Source organism: Simochromis diagramma, unplaced genomic scaffold (assembly GCF_900408965.1).
Source record: "Simochromis diagramma unplaced genomic scaffold, fSimDia1.1 OVJJ01000816.1, whole genome shotgun sequence".
NCBI classification, from domain to species: Eukaryota; Metazoa; Chordata; class Actinopteri; order Cichliformes; family Cichlidae; genus Simochromis; species Simochromis diagramma.
In genome coordinates this window covers 14,477,010-14,498,282 of record NW_024386908.1, presented here as the reverse complement: position 1 = coordinate 14,498,282, position 21,273 = coordinate 14,477,010, and the positions used below count along the sequence as shown (strand labels likewise).

The 21,273-nt window shown below is 40.8% G+C and overlaps 1 protein-coding gene across 2 annotated transcripts in view; it reads right to left on the bottom strand.

Moving 5' to 3' along the window:
• Positions 1 to 11,151, bottom strand: part of syt1a (synaptotagmin Ia) — a 204,327-nt gene extending 193,176 nt beyond the window's left edge. Inside the window, exon 1 of one of the 2 annotated variants that reach the window (XM_040035630.1) lies at positions 10,804 to 11,151. The gene's annotated coding sequence lies outside the window, so the exon portion shown is untranslated. The remainder of the gene's footprint in view (positions 1 to 10,803) is intronic. The other variant, XM_040035636.1, reaches the window with a different exon arrangement.
• Positions 11,152 to 21,273: the final 10,122 nt, after the last annotated feature.

Genomic DNA, 21,273 nt, shown 5'->3' with positions numbered 1-21,273 from the left:
AGTAACCATGGTCCCCTGTTTTGCACCGTTGTGTCTCCCTGGCCATTTTAAGATACTACAGCAGATGAAAGGTTACAGTGGAGTTTGAAAGCATTACAACTTGGACCTTTTTGCTACAACGGTGTCCAAGAGACAGAGAACATTCACTATTTTACCTTAAGTTGTGCTTCAGTTGTATGCCTGTTTTTAGGACAGCTTTGAAGGTTTAATGCAATGCTAAAAAACAAAATAAAATCCTTCTGCCAGCTTGATAGAATTTTAAGTGGAAGCGTAGACAGACAGAAAGAGGAAGCCTTCTGTTTTCCCTCTCCCTTTTTTACCACCCTCCTCAACATTATTAATCTGGCTCCAGGGTCAAAACCAGTGGCAAGAATATAACTGAAAGGTAAAGGTTTGCGCTGAATCTCTCACTATGCATATGGAACATGATGGGACAGCCATGTTTCATTATAAATTCAAGGCCAATCTGTTCCTAGGGAGGGAAAGCAGGATGTCAAGGTAATGAGTTAATTTAGGAGATAAGGAACAGCAAATGTAATCTCTGAAATATCACCAGCAGCAAAATAGCTCCTTGGGCCTCAAGTCCATCGTATCAAACAGAGGGTAAAAAATGTTACTAATTATCATGATAGTCTTTGCTCAAGGTACTCTACGGAACTGTAAATAAGGATAATCAGCCTAACAGTATATGGTGAAGTTACCCTGAGGACTCACTGTGAAGATCCCATTTAACACTGATCTGAATAATGGAGTAGGTTTTCTTTCAAAGTAGCATCTCACAATGGCTTGTCACCATGCTCTCCGCTCCCCAGATGCTGTTTTCATTGAATGCAATCACTGAAGACTTCACTTTTATTTAGTTTCTAACAGCAACAGACCTGTAGCTGTTAGGACATCTATGCTCTAAACCTCTACATGAGCAAACAGGTGAGGTTAACATATGCGACTAAGGAATTAGGGCAAACAACGACAAAAGCAGCTTTTAGGCTGATTCCTATCAATTGTTGTGTTGTAATACATTGGGTTATGAACAATACAGAAAGCTAAATGTTACCAATTAGTCTTTGACGTCCTAATCTAACAAACTGCAAGCGAAAGCATAAAGGTAGGTATTTGATCCCCAAGAAAAGCAAGACAGTTAAATGTTTCTTGTAGTTGGTCACCAGGTTTTGCACGTTTCTTCTGAGGCCCATTTTGGCCCATTCCTCTATGGAAACTCTTTAAATCCTTCAAGTTTCTTAGTTGCTGCTTGGCAACTTGATGCCAAGTCCTGTCCTGTACTGTACCGCCCCAAAGCACAATGTGTCCACCTCCATGCTTGACGGTGGCATTCAGCATTTCTCTTCCTCCAAACACCGCGGGTCAAATTGTCAAAGGTAGAGTTTGGTTTCATCTGACCACAGAACTTTCTCCTAAGCCTTCTTTGAATCCTTTAGATGTTCACTAGCAAACACAAGACACACATGTACATGTGCAGGGGGCCCTTGTGGGTGCTGCGAGCTCAATTCGCCCCCTTTCTTATTATCATTCGCGTTGCATTAGGCAAGATCTTAATTGGAGCTCAATACCAAGGGTGACTGGCTTGAAAATTAAAAACTGTCATCAGACACCCAGGATACAAGCGACGCTGTAAGCATAAAAACAGCCTTATGTCTCTCAATGATATGCAAATCTATTTATAACTTTTATGTATGTGTTTTTTTCTGGATTATTGGTTGATATTTTGTCTCTCTCCACAAAAATGAACCCTAAAAATGTTAGACTGTTCATTTATTTGTAAGTAAGCAAACTTACAAACTGAATGAAAACACACTGAGCAACAACGTATAATATACTACAACCAAAGTGCACATGTTGAATGCTTTGCTGGTTAAATATTCATGAATTCCCAAGTAGGCAGCCCATTAAATTAGCAAAATAAACAACCAGCAATGGACTCTGCCAATCACTGATAGCTGATATATTAACCCAATCAGCCATCCCTATTTTTAAATGCCTCCATTTAAGCAGCAAAGTACGGGAGTCAAACAGCTTAAGAGAGAATACAATCTTTTCAGCTACTATCACAGACCCCAGACTACCCAGTACAACAACATTATATCAGATTTAACTAGATGCCTAGTTATTATCCCCAAGTGGGCCGGACTGGCCCCATGGTGCTGTGTTAATGAGTGTTTTTTCGTCTGACTGGGTGGACATGTTTGGAAGAAAGGCCTTCGTCTCGCCCCGAGACACTTGGCTCCGACAGTGAACTCTGCACAGAACGGACCTATAGGCCTCTACAGTGCCTCATCCTTCATGGGATCTCCAAACATGCTAGACTGCTCCATTTTTCAAGGATGAGGGGATTGGTAGCTGGTAGGGTAAACAAGGGGGGGTTTGAAATTGAAACCATTTACTGTTATATCTCTCAATCTTTTGCACTAGTCTTTTGCTGGTGGTGTTATTATTCTGCCAGCTGACTCTAGCTGTGCCTGTTTGTGGCAAACTCAAGCAAAACCATTCCTGTAGTTGAGGGTTAAATTGTATGCGATATGATTTTTGAAGAGTTGCTAAAAAGGGGGCCACTTCACCCTGGAGCAGGGACAGCGGTGCAGCCGAGAGCAGCTTATGACGATAAGACGGACCGCAGAACAATGTACGACTCTCGCACATGTCAGCTACAGTACGGTGCTAATCGAAGAGGAAGAGCACGGGGGAGGCGGCTGGCATGACAATCTACAGCAGGCAGGAGACTTGGTTGCCATGGTGACAAACAAGGATGTTTGCATCAGAGGCAAATCTCAGCAGTCAGCAGCGGAGGGCACACATACCATTCGACTAACAGTAATGGAGAATCATCGGGGCCAGGGATGAGAAAAGGTGGGGTGAAAGGGAGGACTGCCTTTTCCTTATCACTTGGTGTTCCCTCGCAATTTCTTTTCCACAGCAGGTCTGATCCACACACACATGCACATCCACACTGCAGGAGGGGGGTCCCTCTCTAACGGAGAACCAGGGAGTCACCGGTTCAACAGCTAATGACATCCACTGCATTGCTGTGTTAGAGAGACGAATGAAATCATCTTCACAGCTGGGTCACTTGACAAAATTAAGGCTGTAATGTTGATTATGTGCCTGTGCATTTATTCGGTTTAATCCATCCACGGTGAATTTAATGAGCATGCAATGACCTTGATTGGTAGCAAAACAATACAGCAATGTGACTCACTCCAGCGGGCTGCTCTGGAGTGCAAATATACACTCAGCTCACAGAGCGATGGAAGAGGTAATAAGTTGAATATGAGTGACAACTACGCATACTTCCCAACAGATGTTGAAATTATTGTGACACATTTTAAACCCACCAAGGTCATTTGTGTCACAGGCAAGGCGGTGCAGGGTGACACTGATTTTAATTGCTTGCTTGCTTGCTTTATCCCATCACGCCACTGTGTTTTACACACACTGTTGGGTGTCGTATTGCTTTATGACTAATGCATCCTCCAAGGGCGCCCAGAAGCAGCGAGTTAACTGTAGCAGAGGCAGGAGGCAACTTACTGGGATATAATTTGATCTGCTTCCCCTCGTCTATCTGACATATTCCGAGGACACCGACAGAGGCTGGAGAATTGCGAGCTTGTACAAGCTGTAAAAACCCAATTAACCTTTTCTGCCTTATACAAGACTCAGTTTGTGTTGATGCCTGATTTGTAAATGTGTCATTTTGCTCAAATTGATGCATTTGCCTTTGTAATACTCAGTTCACGTTACTTAATTTCCCTCCCTGAAAAAAGCAGCTGTTTTACTGCTGTAAACTCATGAATGGAAGATGGACTGAAGAATGGACACTGGTAATTTGAATTCTAGGCTCGTCTCCCCATTGATGGGTAACTCTTGATAGAGAGTGGCTAAATCATCCCAAGAGATAACTGGAACACCTCTAATCTGATCATTTTATGCCAAAAAAATGGAACAATGAGAGCCAAAAAGTTACACAATGAATAGCAGCTGGTTTGGTTATTACTGACATAAACCTTGAGGTGGGGTAGCACTTCCTTCTTTAGGGTTTGGTGTGAATGTGCATTTCATGTAAGCACAGGACAGATTGGTTTTTAAAAGAATGCCTTATTACATTTATGCAACATTCAACATGTGCTCCAGGGCCTCTTTTTATGCCGCGTGCCCTTCAGTAATAATTCAAATATGCTTTCACCGGGCACAGGGGATGTTTCGTCTACTATGTACAGGGGCTCAGGAGGACTGACATGGAGCACACAGGGCAAGGCTCGTGTCCCTCAGCAGTCCCACACACCCACATGGTATTAATCTCTAATAACTTCCCCACACAGCGCCTTCGGGCAGTGGCAGAAATGCTACAGGAAGATGATGCGTTTCACCAGCGCTAAGTATGAATCAGGATATTAAAAAGTTGTAGGAGGGCAAAAGCAATTTCCTCCTAAAGGGGATTTTAAAATTACAGCGCCGAGACTGGAGGTAAGTCCTACCACCAAATCATTCTCTTTTTCTTGCCCCTCCCCTCCATCACCATCGCCACACATGTGCACCAAAGATAACGTCTGTCAATGAATAGCTTTCTAACAGACAGTCATGACAAAGCCATGAAATACAGCCTTCATAAATGCACGGTTGTTAATTCAAGGGCACGACTGGCTGTGACGGATGTACATGAGCAGTCCCGGCATTATGGGCAGTGACGTCACCATGCCCCATCGGATGAGTTACTGACATAAAGTCATGAATTTTGCTAATGATTGAGATAAAAGTCAGTAACACACAAGTTCAAGAAGTGACTTTTTACGCTCCATGGTAGAATTTTAGATTCTAGTGGATTTCTACGTTTGGGTTTCAGTCTAAGCTCGCTTTACATTTTTGGATGTTTGCTTATTTTCAGAAGGTAACGCCATTGTGTTGTGGTTAATACTTTCCCTTAAAATCTGAAAACGACACACAAATCTCCGGAAAGGTTACATCTGGTGTAAATGTGTTGCACTTGCCAAATGTGGTGACCACTTGTGAATCAGAGAGCAACCCAAAGACGCTTTATTCTTGCTTATTTTTCAGGTGCTCTGTTAGCCACGATGACTGCTTGCTTATTCCATATGTTTTAATTTGCTAATTTTCCAGAGCCTCCTGGTTGTGATTTAATTCTAATTAATAGCTATAATATTAAAATCCCTTTAGTCGCCTCAGTGTATCCCCCTTTACCCAGTTCCCTGCCCTTGTTCTTATGTGTAAAAAGTGTTGTCTTCTTTGTAACATTTGTCAGATCTTCTATTGTTTCTCCCAATGTTCACCTTGCTAGTTGGTGAAACTTTGCTCCAGCGTTTTTGATATCTGGCTCAGAACTTGATTTTTTAGAGACTGGCATTTATCCTGATGTTTCTTAAATGGATGGACACGCAAGTCAAACCATATACTGACTTACAGCTGAAAAGCGGTCTTTCATGAACTTATGCAGCTGTAGTTTTAAAACATGAGCTCAGTGAAATATTGCAAAAAGAAATTTTAAGTGTCCTTGAATTTGTTATATTATCTTCAAAGGTAATGTAACGGCTTATTGAGACTATATATGGAATTGCTTCTTGCGGTACCATCTTTAATGTCAATTAAATAGGCTTCCTATAGTGTATCTCAGTTTATAACCTTTGTTTTATAGCAAATACAACTGTGAATATATGTGAAAGTCTCTGTTATAAAAACAGAAATGTGAAACAATCCAAATCATAGTCAAAGACCCTGGTGCAGTGAGCCTCGTCACACTCTGGCGCAAACAAACCTGACAGAGATCCTGTAATTTTTTTAAATGAGTTTAATTTATTGTATTTACCCAAGGTTTTCCTTGGTGAAACAAAACTGAATGAAGTCATTGTGACAGTGCATTTCAGCTTCCCCGAAGTCATTCACTTAGTGTATTTAATTAAGCGCATTCTGCAAACTGAGGCAGCAATATCCAAAACAGACCTTTTTTTTTCAAACTGGCTTCATTAGACACTATTCAGGCTGTGGTGTTCATCCTTTCTGATTTACTGCAATTCAGTTCCAATTGTCTTGACTGTGTTGCAGTTGATTATTATAAATTTAAATGCCAAATACAGCTGGAAGATTGGAGGCATTGCTCTGGATTACGCACAAGTGAGAAGAGCTTTACTAGCTTTCTTTTGGGAGGAAAGTAGGTATTCATTTATGGTAGGTAATTTAGCAGCTTTACACCATGTGACATACACTATCAAATCAGCAACAAGTTATAAAAAAATCTACTTTATGACAGAGAGAAGAAGATCTCTTGTGATTCTTGTTTAAGTGTGTCATTGTACCACAAAACAAAGTTCCAGTAATTAGGAAGCACCTAGCTGTGAGGGTTCACATGGACAGCAGACACATAAATTAGAGCTGGTGGCTGATGGTCATGATGACGCAGGGCTTAAAATTGTGATGGCTAAAATTGGCACAACTCAAAAGATCCAAAAGATTCTCATATAGTACAGCTTGAAACATCATGTAGTTAAGTCTGTGTGTGCTTTTTAAGCACAATGTTGATGCTACGGATTGTAACCGGATTGTGTTTTTAAGCATACATATGAGTCTGTTTAGCTCTGTCAATAAAATGTGTATGAGTATGTGTGTGTTTGTGAGACCGTGTGTGGATTGATCCTGTAATCTGAGTCTTATCTCGGTGGGTCCACAGAGATCAAGCAGTCCTGAGTCCTCTACACTCTGTCAAACACAGAGCTTCAAATGAGGACTTAAGACCAAGCTAATTAGCCTATTAGTGTCAGGTCTTTACAGCGATGCTGATACCAGTTAGGCAAGCAAGAGAAACTATGACAATGACCTTTCGTCTCTCATTACTTTACACACAACACAATTCAGGGTTGTATTCGAAAAACATCTTGTAAAGTGACAAACTCAGGGAGCTGATGTTGATGAACTTACAGGATAACTCAAGCATTTAACACTTAGATGTGACGTCCTGATTTGTCTCCATCAGGTTCACTCAAACTAAAACACTGCTTTACCGCTTTGATTTAAATCCGACTTGTTTTGGCTTGAACGCCTGCAGGGAAATATTGGTGCTGAAAAATGCAGCAAAAAAGAAAACCATTGAAAAGCATTGCTTTGTCATGAACTGCTAAATGTGCAATAAATTATCATTTTTAACAGACTTTTACACCAGCAGGTACCTAAAATTATCAGCAGAATGTGATGAAATAGCAGCAAACACCTATGTATAGTGTTGCAAGGTCACAATACTTCAATCTACACACCGTTTTGTAAAGTCACTTTGTCGCTGAAGAGACGAAAGCAGTCTAAGTCTGCCTCAGTCCATCTTGTGGGGGTGATGTTGCACTGCTCATACACTGTGGTTTTGTGGGCACTTGACCTCTAACCAGGTGGATTTAACTTCTACGCCATTTGGGATATCTGACAAACCAGGATCAAATAAATGAGCAAGCACTCCACAGTCACACAGGATAGTGGTTACAACAGATTGATGGCAGTCGCTGTAAAGTTGATCAACTGCACCGTCACACAGGTCTAGAGACTGGTCTGTGACCCCCTGGCAACCACAGGCCGCTAGAGAAAAATGTGTTTTCACTGATTGGCAAAAACATCCATGATAGCTTTGGTCACTAGCAGATTGTTGCATAGTTTGAAACGAACATACCAATTCGTCTGCAAATTCCTATTGCTAGTGAAACTGAAAAGTAGGAAACAAAATGGACACAAAGACCTGTTGCCTTCAAAGTAAAAGTTGCACTTAAAAACATGTTGGTTGCAATGCTGTGGCACATCTTTGACTTTAACTTTGAGATAAGTCGGCACCTTCCATTCAAACTACAGACGACTGCGCCAATCTGCTATAGCAACCAAAACAAGGAAGAAGGAAGGTTTTGGTCTAGCATCCTCTCTGCAACCAAATTCAGAAACCTCCAGGAAACATTCTTCAACTATTCAGGAAATACATGTTTTTCCCTCACAATTAGTGGTTGCATCACGTCCAATATAGTGGAAAACACTCGAGTAACATATGCATGATGGCACAAAGGAAGTCTCTTAGCAGGTGTGATGAATTCAGTTCTGCTCAATGTTTATCATCTTATTGTTGTGGCCATCCACGACAGTCCCAGTTTCTCAATTTAACTGCTCACCGCTGCTCTATACTATAAAGTCCTATCTCTTGTCTACAGCACAAAAATCAAATAACAACCAACCTGCCTGATAATCTGTTGAAGAAACAGGCTTACATAAATTTGAAGCAGGAAGTTACCATTAATATGCATGAACTGAAAACATGGTTAATTTGCAAAGCAACAGAGAAAAAAAAAATTTTGAACAGTGATGCCACACTGTGATACTAACAGGTGGTGCTTTGCACTTTAGTTTCACGAAGAGAACAAATGCTGCAGAAAACTGTGTGTTTGTTGGGTTTTATACTTGATGGCAGAAGTAGGATGAACTTTGTTAAAATTCGTAGACTGATTTCTCTCAGGCTGAATATGCTAAGAACTGTTGAACGTCATTATCCATCATCTTAAATAAGAACCAATATACAACTGTTTTATCAGTTTTGTAGCAGGGGCACTGTAAAGGAGATGGGACTAGATTGCGATGAATAGTCAATCAATAATCAGCTCCAAAGAATGTAAAAAAAGTGCAATACATAACCAGACTTTTTTCCCCTAAGATATCTGGTATCAGTGATGGTGATGAATGTGATCAAAGGATGATTATAGGGATGTCCTTGGAGAGTGGGAACACTACTTATGAGGCATCCACCAGCATGACTCAGTCTCTGTGGTGACACTGTTACTGTTCTGTGCACATCCCAGTTCATAGGCACCCAAACCAAACGGCCACACAAGGTCAAATCCTAAGTGATATTCTATTTATATTTTCCATTTTGTGTTGTTCCAAACATAAACAAACAAATAGCTTCACCGTACTGTCCTCGTGGCTCTACTTCCTTTCCATACAACTTCTAATAACCTTATGAGTGAGAGCCACTGTCCACGTGCAAAGTAATGCTGGCAGATGCCCTTCCATCCTGACAGTTTCTGGCTTTTGAAAAGTTCACTCCAGATAACTCAGCCAAGACAAAAGGTTAGACCTGCTTGGACATCAGGCTTGGGACTTTGGGTCTGTACTTCTCATTAATAGCCCCTTAACAAGCCTGATAAAACATGACAACGCCTCAGGCAACAGATAACTGGCCACTTGATTCGATTCTGAGTCAATATCCGCCCCTGCCCTCTCTTTCTTGCTGTATACGTGATTGGAAGACAGACAAAGTATTTAAAGCCAAAAGGAGAAGAATTCATGACTATACCCTGGTTGTGACTTAAATTCATATGGCAGCGCTTCCAAAAAGTTTTGGCTCCAGATTCTTAAAGGCCAAGGTTTTGTAAAAAAGCTACCCTGAGCTATCAGTCCACACAGCATCCATTAGTGCATAGCTTCAGCCTGTCTGATTCAGTTAGTAATTATGAAATGGAGCATCTGCAGAAGCTCCCTGAGAGTATGTAAACATAGGCTCTTCCTTGGGGAATTAGATCAGGGGTCATTTAGATTTAGGTGAGAAAAGCAAAGAGTGCTGTTTCACTCGCGCTTTTCCCGTCACCTGGTAACAGTTTGACACACGGGAGCTACCTAAACCAGTACAGCTAAACAGCAACAGCTGAGCAACCCCTCTTCTCTCTCCCTCTACTTCCTCTCCCATGCCTCGGGCTGATTATGCCCCCTGAGATATTAGGTAATCTGGGAGCAGGCAAGAGGTGACAGGCCACTTCTTTTTTTAATGACTTGTCAGCGAAGGCGCGCTAACAATCACCATGGATATGGTTGACATGTTTGCTGAGCGACAGCAGCCGTCCATTACATGTGCACTGTGCGGTAGCCAATCGGCACTCTATCAGTAAACCCGTGGGAGGTGATAAGCCTTCTTTACAGCAACGGGGGTTCCCACTAATAATGATACCAGATAAGGACAATATCGACGAGGAACTGGAACGACATTTTCAAATTGTATCTTCTCACTAAATAGACTCTTAAGCTAAAAAGACTGCAACTTTAAACAGCTATTTATTGCCACAAGTTTATAGGATAAATTATCAGCAGGAAGTGTAGTCAGGACCAAATCAAAGTATTCGAAAAGTCAAGCTGAAGCGCTTGTCTTGTTCCATATTCAAATGGCATTACAGCTCATTTCTGAATCAATACCCTGCCTGTCTTTATTTCTGCTCAAGATAAATCTATCATGACTCAAAGATGGAGAATAGTGAAGTAAAAAAAAATTAATGATAGGGCACCAGGGCTGCAGCCTGCCTATTTTATCTGATGGAGCGAGGTGAACAAACGGAGGGATTAGCTTCCATGGGATGAAAGCAGCTGCTCGTCTTCCGTCTCCATTCCCCTCCCCTCCCCTCCTTTCCTCTCCTCTCCATCTGCCCACACATCCACGCTGTGGTCTCCCCTCGCAACAAAAGACGTGTTCTATATGTTGCTATCACTAGCTGCACTCCACCCTGCACCTACAGCAGTTTCCGAGCAAGCACAAAAAGCCTTTCAGTGCACATGGCAACGAAAGACGCGCCAAAAACGGTGTTAATAAGAAGGCTTGGGAGTGAAGTGTACTTCCCCTGTGACACCCTTAAAACACCCACCCTTCCTGATTATGTCACCTAGAAACAGATACATCACACACATCCACCCCACTATGAGAAGACACTACAAAACAAACAAGAGACGCCCCGATTCTTTGCAACTTCTGAGGTAGCCCAAAGCAGAAACGTGCTGTCTTACCTGGCAACAACAACACACCTTCAGCTCCAAATCTGCTCGCCCTGTCGAGGAGGCGCTCATCTGTAGTAGGAGTAGGAGGTCTTGAAGAAAAAGTGTGTGTGCTGTGTGTGTGTTTGTGTGAGTGTGATGCTGGAAGAGAGGAAGAAGGAGAGAGGGAAAGTGAGAGGTGGAGCCTAGCTGAGAGGAGAGAAAGAGGGCTGGATGATGACTCCGTCTGCCGTCTACATAGCCAGTCTTGTGGGAGCAGTGTGGATGGCGCTAGAATGTCTTCTGTTCAAACACAACAGGCAGATGCACTTAATTCACGGCTTGGAGAAAAAGCCTGGGGCAGAGAGCGGAGGGTGGGAGGAGGTGTGAGAAGACAGGAGAGACTCTGGGCTGTTTAAGCCAGCATCATCACACGGTGGTTCCTAGGAATCCCTCCAGTAAGAAGGACACTGCATCACTGAGTCCTTGGCTGTGATTGGTTGGGTGTTGGGGAGACGTCAAGTATGGTGGGCAATGCTGCGTAACCTTAGCTGACCCTTTCAACACATATTAACATGTCTTGTCTGTGTTTTTCACCATTCGGGGCATATGTCACCTCCAAGGTCACTTAAAAAAAGAAAGAAAAGAAAAGAAAAAGACTCCCCTGGGATCTTGGGAATGTTGGGAGACCGTCTATGTGTATACGTGTGTTTGTCAGTACACAGTAAGTCATGACCTGCCCTTGCACATGAGCAAACGCACACACAAATACACACATCCAACAAGAACTTGAAAGGAGGATGATTTCCCCAGAGGAAGGCTGAGCCTTTCAGGAGAAGAGCCACACAAACACCTGCAAGGACAATCTTTCATTAGAGTGATTGAACATGTTGTCAATCCAACCTCAAAAGCAATGAAGAGGTAAGATTAGACCGATCTTTTAACCTGACAACAAGTTACATCATAATGTATTTTTTCTCATTGTTACAGGTAATTAAACTTTGTGTTGTTTACCAATAATAAATTTAATATATTATTAATATGATGTATAAATTGTCTATTTTCAAAATTGTAAATGTAAACGTGCATCAGATTTTTTTTAAACTTCAAAAATAAATGCTAATCTATAACAAATATTTGGATGGCTATTATAAAGCAGGTTAGACAATGATCACTTGCAGTCGGTTTCTGTTTTCTAAGCGACTTCGATCTGCCAATTCAACAACAAAACGACAGTATGGTGGATTCAGTCTGCTATCAGTGTCCTAATGGTTTGTGATTCTCAGGAGGGTTTTCTCCAAGCATGACATCCCGGTGCATTTCAGACCCAGCAACACGCTCAGACAAAAACTGGTTCACCCGAAAGACAAAACGCCAAAACACAGACTTAACAATGTGGTGTATGCTGTACAGTGCAGCGAGGAATGTCCAGACCTCTACATTGGAGAGACCAAACAGCCACTTCACAAGCGCATGGCACAACATAGAAGAGCCACCTCCACAGGACAAGACTCAGCTGTCCATCTGCATCTTAAGGATAAAGGTCACTCTTTCGAGGATTCAATGTTCACATTTTGGACAGAGAGGACAGATGGTTTGAAAGAGGAGTGAAAGAAGCCATCTATGTCCACTGTGAGCGACCATCTTTGAACAGAGGCGGTGGTTTACGACACCAACTCTCTGCCATCTATAATCCAGTTTTGAGATCCCTTCCCAGACGCCTTAACGCCCACTCACATCCTGGGCCATCTGATCTCAGGAATTCGCATAAGGTGGGGCCAGGTTTCACAATGAACTCACCCGAAACTCTGGCTGATTGGGACCCACACCCAGTTTCACACCTTGGCTCAGGCGATTAGAGGATCATCAGGGGGTCCTTTTGTCCCTCTGTGGGGGGACACTCCCACTAGGTTTATATCTGGGACTCCCCACCATTTGACCTTAGAACTGAAGAAGCTTCTCGGATGAGAGGTGAAACGTCTTCAAGTAACTTAAAGAAGTCCAGACGCTTTTCTTTGCAAGCTCCTTTGACTGGCAATTATATGCAATATTGTTGTGATAATATAGCGATTAACCGTGATAAATTTGTCAGATTCACAAATCAATTCCATATATACTCTACATACGCAGAAATTCACATTAACTATTCAATTCAACTCAGTTGTATTTATATAGCACCAAACCACAACAACAGCTGCCTCAAGGTGCTTTATAGTGTAAGGTTAAGATAATACAGGAAAAAAACACAACAATCAAACAACCCCCTATGAGCAAGCAGTTGGCAACAGTGGGAAGGGAAAACTCCCTTTTAACATCAAGCAACCTCCAGAAGAACCAGGCTGAGTGAGAGGCAGTCATTTATTGCAACTGGAGGTCAAAGAAGGAAGACAGAACAAAGGATATAACTTATTACCTTCTTATACTTACTTATTATAAGGGAACTGCGATTGTTTGGATGGGGTTGCCTTCCATGAGGCAAACTTTGCAATCGTCTTGTGATGGAAAAGTGGTCAACCACAGAGTGTTGCATGCTCAACCTCTTGATGACTAGATAATCACTAAACCTACTTGCAATCAGTCACGCATAGAAAAAAAAATTCACCAGCCAGCAACCAATTTTTTACTAGTCACAAAGAGGCTGCTGACCTACTTTTACTGTGACTGAACCATAATGGAACATCAGTTTCAAAAATCACAATCCATTATGTGGATTATTAACAAATACATAATTACAAATTTTATGTGTACCAGTATAGTCAAAATATCATGTAAGTATGTATCTACATAATACATTTTATAAAATTCATTAAATGTGTGCAATTTTTAATAGATGGACTATTGACAAACAGAAATTTAACAGTCAATCAAAAAATAACTATTTACCTATGTTTAATTAAGTATTAATTTACCATTTTTCAATAACTTGTTTTTTTTAAGTGTTACTAAATTTAAATTAGAAATCTTGCAACTATTAATATTAAAATAAACAGTCATTCAACACTAAGCGCTTCATAAAAGTTTCAAATTCAAAAGGGAAAATGCATGTGTCGTGACATACTAGCAAAATAAATCATGACTATGGAAAGGGGCTGATAACAACATTTTTGGCTGCCTCAGGCAGAAAATGAGGTTTTCCATCAGATGCAAGCCTTGAATAAAAGCAGTGTCCACCTGCACTCAAAGGTTAGACAGAAACTGATGCTGCAGAATGAATAGAGCTCTCTGTCTTATGGTTTCCAGTAAAAATATAAAACCAGTCCAAAGGTGGTGTTTAGGTAGAGCTATAAGTGCTCTTATGTACATAGCATATTGTAAAAACATCTCAGACGTGAATTAAGCTGTCATCAGCTGGGACCTTTGTGATATACTCTGATTACACAGGTTCAATTTCCTGGAAATTGTTTTTATATGTGTGAGTGTTTAAGTTGTTCAGGTGGCTGCATGATTCTTCAAGTACTAAACGCAAGTTCATCTGAAGTCCTCGTACCGTAGACGCAACGATGACTGAAACAGATTGTCAGCTCCTCACAGGGCTTTACATAGCAGGTGACCTGACCCAGATTATTCCACACCCTCGCCTGATATCAGCTTAGATAGACTACAAAGGATAAGTCAATACAGATAAAGGATGCATGGATGGATGGAAGAGAAAATGATTTTCTAAAAATAGAATTTAAAATGAGCAAGATGTCAGTCCAGCAGTGGAAAAAAACAAATTACAAAGCATGAGTTCACTTAGTTTAACTACTTAATCTGTGTATTTGAAACTGCTATGACAGTCCGGTCATATATGATTATGATCATATTAACACATAGCAAATTAACGCTAAATCTACGATTGATTTTCATCTGATGTAACTGTTCTCAAAGACATAAAATTATGCAAAAGACAAATGCAAAGCACGACCACTTTGTTAGATGACTACTTCAAGCTCATAAGAAGGTGACAGCGGCAGTGGTTATTTTATGTTTTTCTTTGACATGCTTGACAATCAAATGAATAATTTTGGATATATATCAGTCAAACAGCATTAATTCTGTGTCTGAATGAAATATGATCACAAAGTTGTTCTGTGCTCCAAACTTATGGCCAAAAGGTTGTTTGTTTCTTTAGCAGGGCGCTATGATCTCACAGTGCTCACAGACTGATAATTCAGTGTTATCACTCAAACATTTTATCTTGCTAAATGTTTTAGTGAAAGTTTGTCAGACTTGGTGGAATCTTTTTTGTTCCAATGAGCTTGAACTTTGACCACCGATGTGAAATCAGTTCGTTCCTACATGAACACACCAGAAATCCACTGAATGTGTTCCTGGATATCGTGTTCAGAAGTTGAGTCACGACCTCAAAAAAAAAAGAGGAAAGAAAAGAGGGAAAAAGGTGTTTTGTAAGATCCCAGTGACCTTGTCACCAAATTTGTAATCAGTTAATTTTTTAGTCCCAGTAAACATTTGAGCAAAATCTGAACAAATTCTCCCGTAGCTTTATTCATGGTCTTGAATAGATTTCACATTTTTTGGTGTATTGTGTTTGGATTCTGGAATCTAAATTATACAAAACCAAAAAAAAAAACCCCAATAACTATTGTCACTTGGCTGCTTTTAGGGTTCTCGGCTGTGGAAAGACTCAATAATCTCAGGCATGCTTCCTTTGTGTTTGTGTGTGATTCTTTATTTTGTTTGGGGGTTTTTTACATCTCTGTTAAAAACTCATTTATACGGCTTTTTGAAGTTCAGAGGGTTTAGAGTCAAATTTTTTTATTTTATTTGTATCTTTATCTATTATTACTAATACTACTAAAATTGTCTGGTGAATGATTTCTCCAGGGGAACAAATTCATGTTATGAGCAATTAAGAGCTTTTTAGTGATAGGAATATGTGGTTCTTTAGTCTTACACCGCCATCCCCACCCCAACCGGTAAAGTCTCCTGTCCTTGTATTTTCCTAGACAAGGCTCTGGCCGTGAGATGTGCTGTGATTACTGGTTTTAATGGCAGTTTGTCTAGAAACGAAGGAGCTTGTTGGTTCTGAGGGGGCTCTACTGGCACACTTACATTGTCAACAGCAGGAACACCAGCTGCATCCTCCCTGGTCCTGTTCAGAAATAGCCTGGCCCCAGTTGTAGCCCTGGCCTTGTACCAGCCAACAGCCCCCACTAGACAGGCGGCAGGCCCCGCTCCAGCAGTGTGGCTCAAAGTCTTCCTATTCTAGAGGACAGAGGTGTCTCTGAGGCCCGGAAACAAGAGGGCAGCAAACATTTCCGACTCTTTGCTCTACAAGCAGTGTCCTCTGTCACAAAGCGTTTCATCTAATGGGCTCAGAGCAAAATCAAAGTGACAATATTAATCATGTGATGCGGAAAATAATTAGAGGGGCTATAAAGGACTGAGTTAGTCCTTTCCCCCATGTCCCAACATACAACAGATAAGTCATTAACGCTTGGCTCAGTGAGTGTTGAAGGGGGTACAGGATGCATTTTGTAATGTGGTCATTAGGAGCTAATTACTTTACAGAAATCTGACATTTATCAACAATTACAACACAGGTGTCTCAAAACACATCCTTAGCCTTACTTTATCTTCTTTCTAACTTGTAGAAACTGTTAACACACTTCAAAAGGGGTTATTTAATTAACATTTTTAAGTGTCAGAGCTCCTCAGTAAAATACTGAAAAAAATGTCTGGAGATACCCATGCTTATTATTAAGTGCCAAAAAACACTGAAGCAGAAAAGGTCCTGTTGTCAGTTTCTCCCAGTCCATCTTATTCCCTTATTTAAAAAATGTGACAACGCTAGTGATTGTTTTCATTCTCCCGACACGGCCGGTTGTTGATATGCAGTAGTCTTCAGAGGCATTAGTCATCCACACCTGGCTGTGTTGATCAAAACCCTGCTATGGTCAAATCAGCTCTCTATCAGTGTGTGATTCATATAGGAGAGGCTTGCCCTGCCCCGTCTGTCTGCATGCTAGCATGGCGCCCCAGGAAGCCTGGTGTTTCTCTTGTTTACAGATCGACAGCATCTCTGGGAGAAGCCGAGCGACAGCCTGTGACAGACTGATGGATGAGGAGACACTCATGCGCCACTGTGTCATCCCTGCACTCTCCACCCACTCTCCACTCACACTCGCCTACCAGAGGCGAGGATAGAGGAGTGCATTTGTTAATGCATGCAGATCGAGATTAAAGTTGCACCTTTTCCACCAAACCATGCAGAGAGGGGCATGATGGGTAAATAGTGGGCGGCTGTCAGGTTGCCTGATTGTTAACAGCCACATGACAGGGATAGATCCACTGCAAATGACAATGCTTGGGAATAGAGAGGCCAGATGAAATGGGTGACAAGCAGAGGTGACAGGACACAAGGGCACCCAATGAATCTGCATAGAAATGAGAAAGCTCCTCCAGAAATTACATCTCAAAATCTCCTTGCAAAAAAAAAAAAAAGAAAGAAAAAAAGAAAAGTTGAGTTGCTATTCAGAGACGAGAAAGCTGATTTTCAAGTGTGGCATTGCAGGTACTAGGGCTGTTTGATATAACGATATATATCGGATGACGATATAAAAACATCTATTGTTTCATTTTACGCTATCGTTTGTTTCGTGGTGTCGCAAAATAAACTGTTTACGGCAATATTTTTTTCATCGTTTTGATGTTCACTGTAGTGGCTATATTCATTTCTTAGAGTTCTCTCTTTCTCTTATATTTTATATAACCACACTACTGACGGACAAGCACCTGTTTTATGCGTTGTGGTTAGCAACAATGACGGTAACAGCATTGCCTGTCTGCTTGTTTATTTTCCACATAAACCTTTCACAATAAAGTTCAAGATCCTGTTGAGACTTTTCAAAATAAACTGAATCACATGAAAAAGTATGCAGAGTATTTATGGATGAGAAGCAAAAAAGAGCCGTCAGGTGCTAAAAAATAAACCTTAGACTCAAACGTTAGAACAGGCTTTTCCTCGCAGCACGCCGTGTAATAAATACTCACAAAGAAATCGGTGGCCGTTACAACTTATGTCTAAAAATGTATAGTTTCATGCATCTGTTAAAACACTCGACTCCAGGTACACGACGCCCAGCTAGAAACACTTCAGCTACCCGAGATTCACAGAATTTACAGAAAATGTTAAATTTTTGTATTTGATTTGTATCATTATCAGGATGATAGATGTTTTATATCGGGATATGAAATTTTGGTCATATCGCACAGCCCTAGTCCATATTTTAACCGATTCCTTTAGATCTAGCCTCATGATGTGGGAAATTCCTGCACACAATTACAGCAATCTAATCATATTCATCCCAAGTTTCAGCAGCCCAGAATGATGGGCCATAAGCATTTCCAAAATCATCCGACCTAAAGAAAACCCTTGCTATGTTCTCTCTTCGTCTTTTCTGCAAGGCTTCATAAAGTTCAAACAAAGCCCCCAACAATCAGACAAACGACTATGAGCAAGCAACAGTGGCAATAGTGGGAAGGAAAGAACTCCTTTGTAACAGGAAGAAGCCTCGTGCGGAACTAGGATCAGGGATGGACAGCTATGGGAGCAATTACTAACAATTACTAACGATTAAATGCAAAAGTGGTGTATAAACACACTAACAGTTTAAAAAAAAAAAGAGGTGAGTGAAGAAGAAAAGTGCATCACGGGAGGATCCCCAGCACCCTGACTCTATTGCAGCTTAACTTAGGGATGTTTCAGGGTCAGCTGATCCAATCTGGGAGCTGGTCCCATAGGAGAGGAACCTGATAGCCAAAAGCTCCCTAGACTGGCAAAGCAATAGTCCAAAACACAGGCTCAGAATATACAGCATTGTTGGGCTCAAACGTACAGTGCAGTTTGTAAAATACAGAATCCTGATCTAGATGTGAAAACAGTCAGGAAAAGAGCAAAGTGGAAAGGAAAAGAAGTGAAAGCAATGGCACTAAAAGAAGAAGAGCAGAAATTACAGCAATTTTGCATTTGTGGGAGAATGACAGTTCATTTCAGTTAGTAGCAGTACATCGTAGGCTGTGAAATCTGAAATCCAAGCCCTGACGAATAATGGTCATCGACTCACCAATTGCTGAAGCATAATAAGCCACTAAATACCAAGATGATTGCAGGATAATCTTTGCCTAAAAAATAAAGAGACCACTGAGAACACTTGAATAAACAAACTAATTAAGATGTTTCTTAACAGTGTTATGTTCAATATTTAATTAGAATTTTACTTGCTATTGAATAATTTGGACTTAACTGGACTTAATATACTTTCGGAGAAGACAGGCAGCGTAATAAGCCTGTTGAAATTCAAATAAATTAAACTCTCAGACACGACTGCCAATTTCTCAGATCTGTAAAGCAAATAAACAGCTTTAAGTGATGTTTTGTATGCTGTTGGTTGAACTAATCCTGTTTATATTTTTATCTACCCTTCCATCACTTAAAACCTCAAACCTTATATTGAGAGAAACTGTGGCAATTAGAGGACCATTGACTCATGTTCAATACGGGAAAACACCATTATTTTCAAAGTAAGGCTTTCAATCACGCCTTCAATGATTCTCAATCACTGCCACAGTTTTCTCCATGGTGTGGAACCAGCTATACTGACGTTTACTTTCAGAGCTTTGCATTTCAGAGACACACATGAAAGGATGCTGGAGGTTTGATTTGTTATTTGAGGAAACATAAAACCAACAGGTGCTGTTAAAGTCATGTAGAAGTTGTCGCCGGGGCATGATTCACATCAAGTATTTCTTAGCTGAGTAGACTTTATCAATAATTAAAGACACTTGCATTCACTAGATGTAATGAGCGTGATGTGGATTTGACTGTGAAACCAAAGAATATTACAGAATACATTGAGCACACCAGGTTTATCCACATTTTTAATCTGACCGAAATAAAAGTTTACAAAACTGACATCAAGTTTTATTCAGTGACACTACAAAGTAGCTGCTGAGACTATAATCTCATCAGGGAAGTCTCTGGTGAGTGTTGTGGATCAAGGGTCTTTTTGTCCTTCTGATAGCTACTGAGAAAAAATCTTAAGCTCTCAAGAGGAAAATGGGAAATAGATGCTGTGATTTATTTAAACATCTGCAAAAATACATGGAAATACAGAATATAAGGTAAAATAGAGTTTGTAAAATTCTACTGAGTTTGAAAGTCAATATTTAATATGGCTTCTTGAAGGACATTCAAAGCTCTTCTTTGGATGTTGGCTGCCTTTGTTTGATTCTCTGTTAAGCTGATCTCACACTGCGTGAGTAATGTTGAGATCTAAGCTCTGGTAAATCCAATCTCAGAGTGATTGTTTTCCATTGTGTTTTCTTCTATCCAGGCATGCTTTTACTGCACTGTGCAGTGTGTTTGGGATCACTGTCACTGAAACTGCAAGGTGGCTCAAAATGTGATGGTAATTTTCTGCATTTTGACAAGATCTCCAACACCACTGGCTGAAACGCAAACCATGACTAAGCCCCCACCATGTTTTACAGATGGCTGTAGACACTGACTGTTGTGCCTCTACCCTGACCTTCCCCACATATGTTGATAACAATTTGAACCAAAAATTTCAAATTTTGATTTGTTCCTCAACAACCGTTCTCTTTTATTTACGCTATGCTGTTTGGCATACCTCAATTCATTATGACAGGCTTCTTGACAACCACTCAGGTTGTCAAGAAGCCTGTCAGGAATTTGTTTAGGCTTGCCACCACTCCCTTCGGCAACAAGCTGTGTAGACACAACACTGGTCTGCCTGTTTTATATTTGAATGATTCATGGGTCAGTGCTAAGTGGCTTAAGAAAACATTCCTCTGAAAACTGACTACAATGACTGCCAAAGCAACTAATGTCTAAAGAAAAAAGACTTTAAAAGACATTCAGAAAGTTTAATGAGCTGTTAGTCGAGTTCACTTGTCTCCTTGGAAATCAAACATAAAGAAACGAGGGGTGGTTCTAGACATGTATAGTACTATACACTATATGAGTAACGAAGATATCCTTTGTTGTCTTACAACTACAACAGCACTTTTGTTACTCAATAATCAACAAACAATCCTACAGTGTTTCCCACCTCTGACTCTCCTATCGCTTTCTATTGTTGTGGTAAAATTGAGTTCTGTTCGACAAGCTTGAAGCGGAGACATGGTGAGGCAATTCTCCAAATACAATGAGCACATCAGTGACTAAATGGAAAGCAGTGATAGGATCTAGGCTGTCACGTAAACACAGAGCAGCAAATATCCTTACAAGACACTATATTCTATGGCACAGCCGTGCATACGCTCTGTCACAAGCATATTCTAACTAGTTTTAAAAGATAGTCTTCCAAGTTTTAAATATAAAAATGTTTATCGGTGAAATCAGTTAATTGTATACAGCTATTGGAGAAATGTCCTTCATTTCATCCTTCACTGCAGCAACTTTGATCGTCTCTGGAGTTAGGTGAGCTTCCTCCTTTTATCAGTGCACCCAGGCCTCCAACCAGTGTTATCACCCAA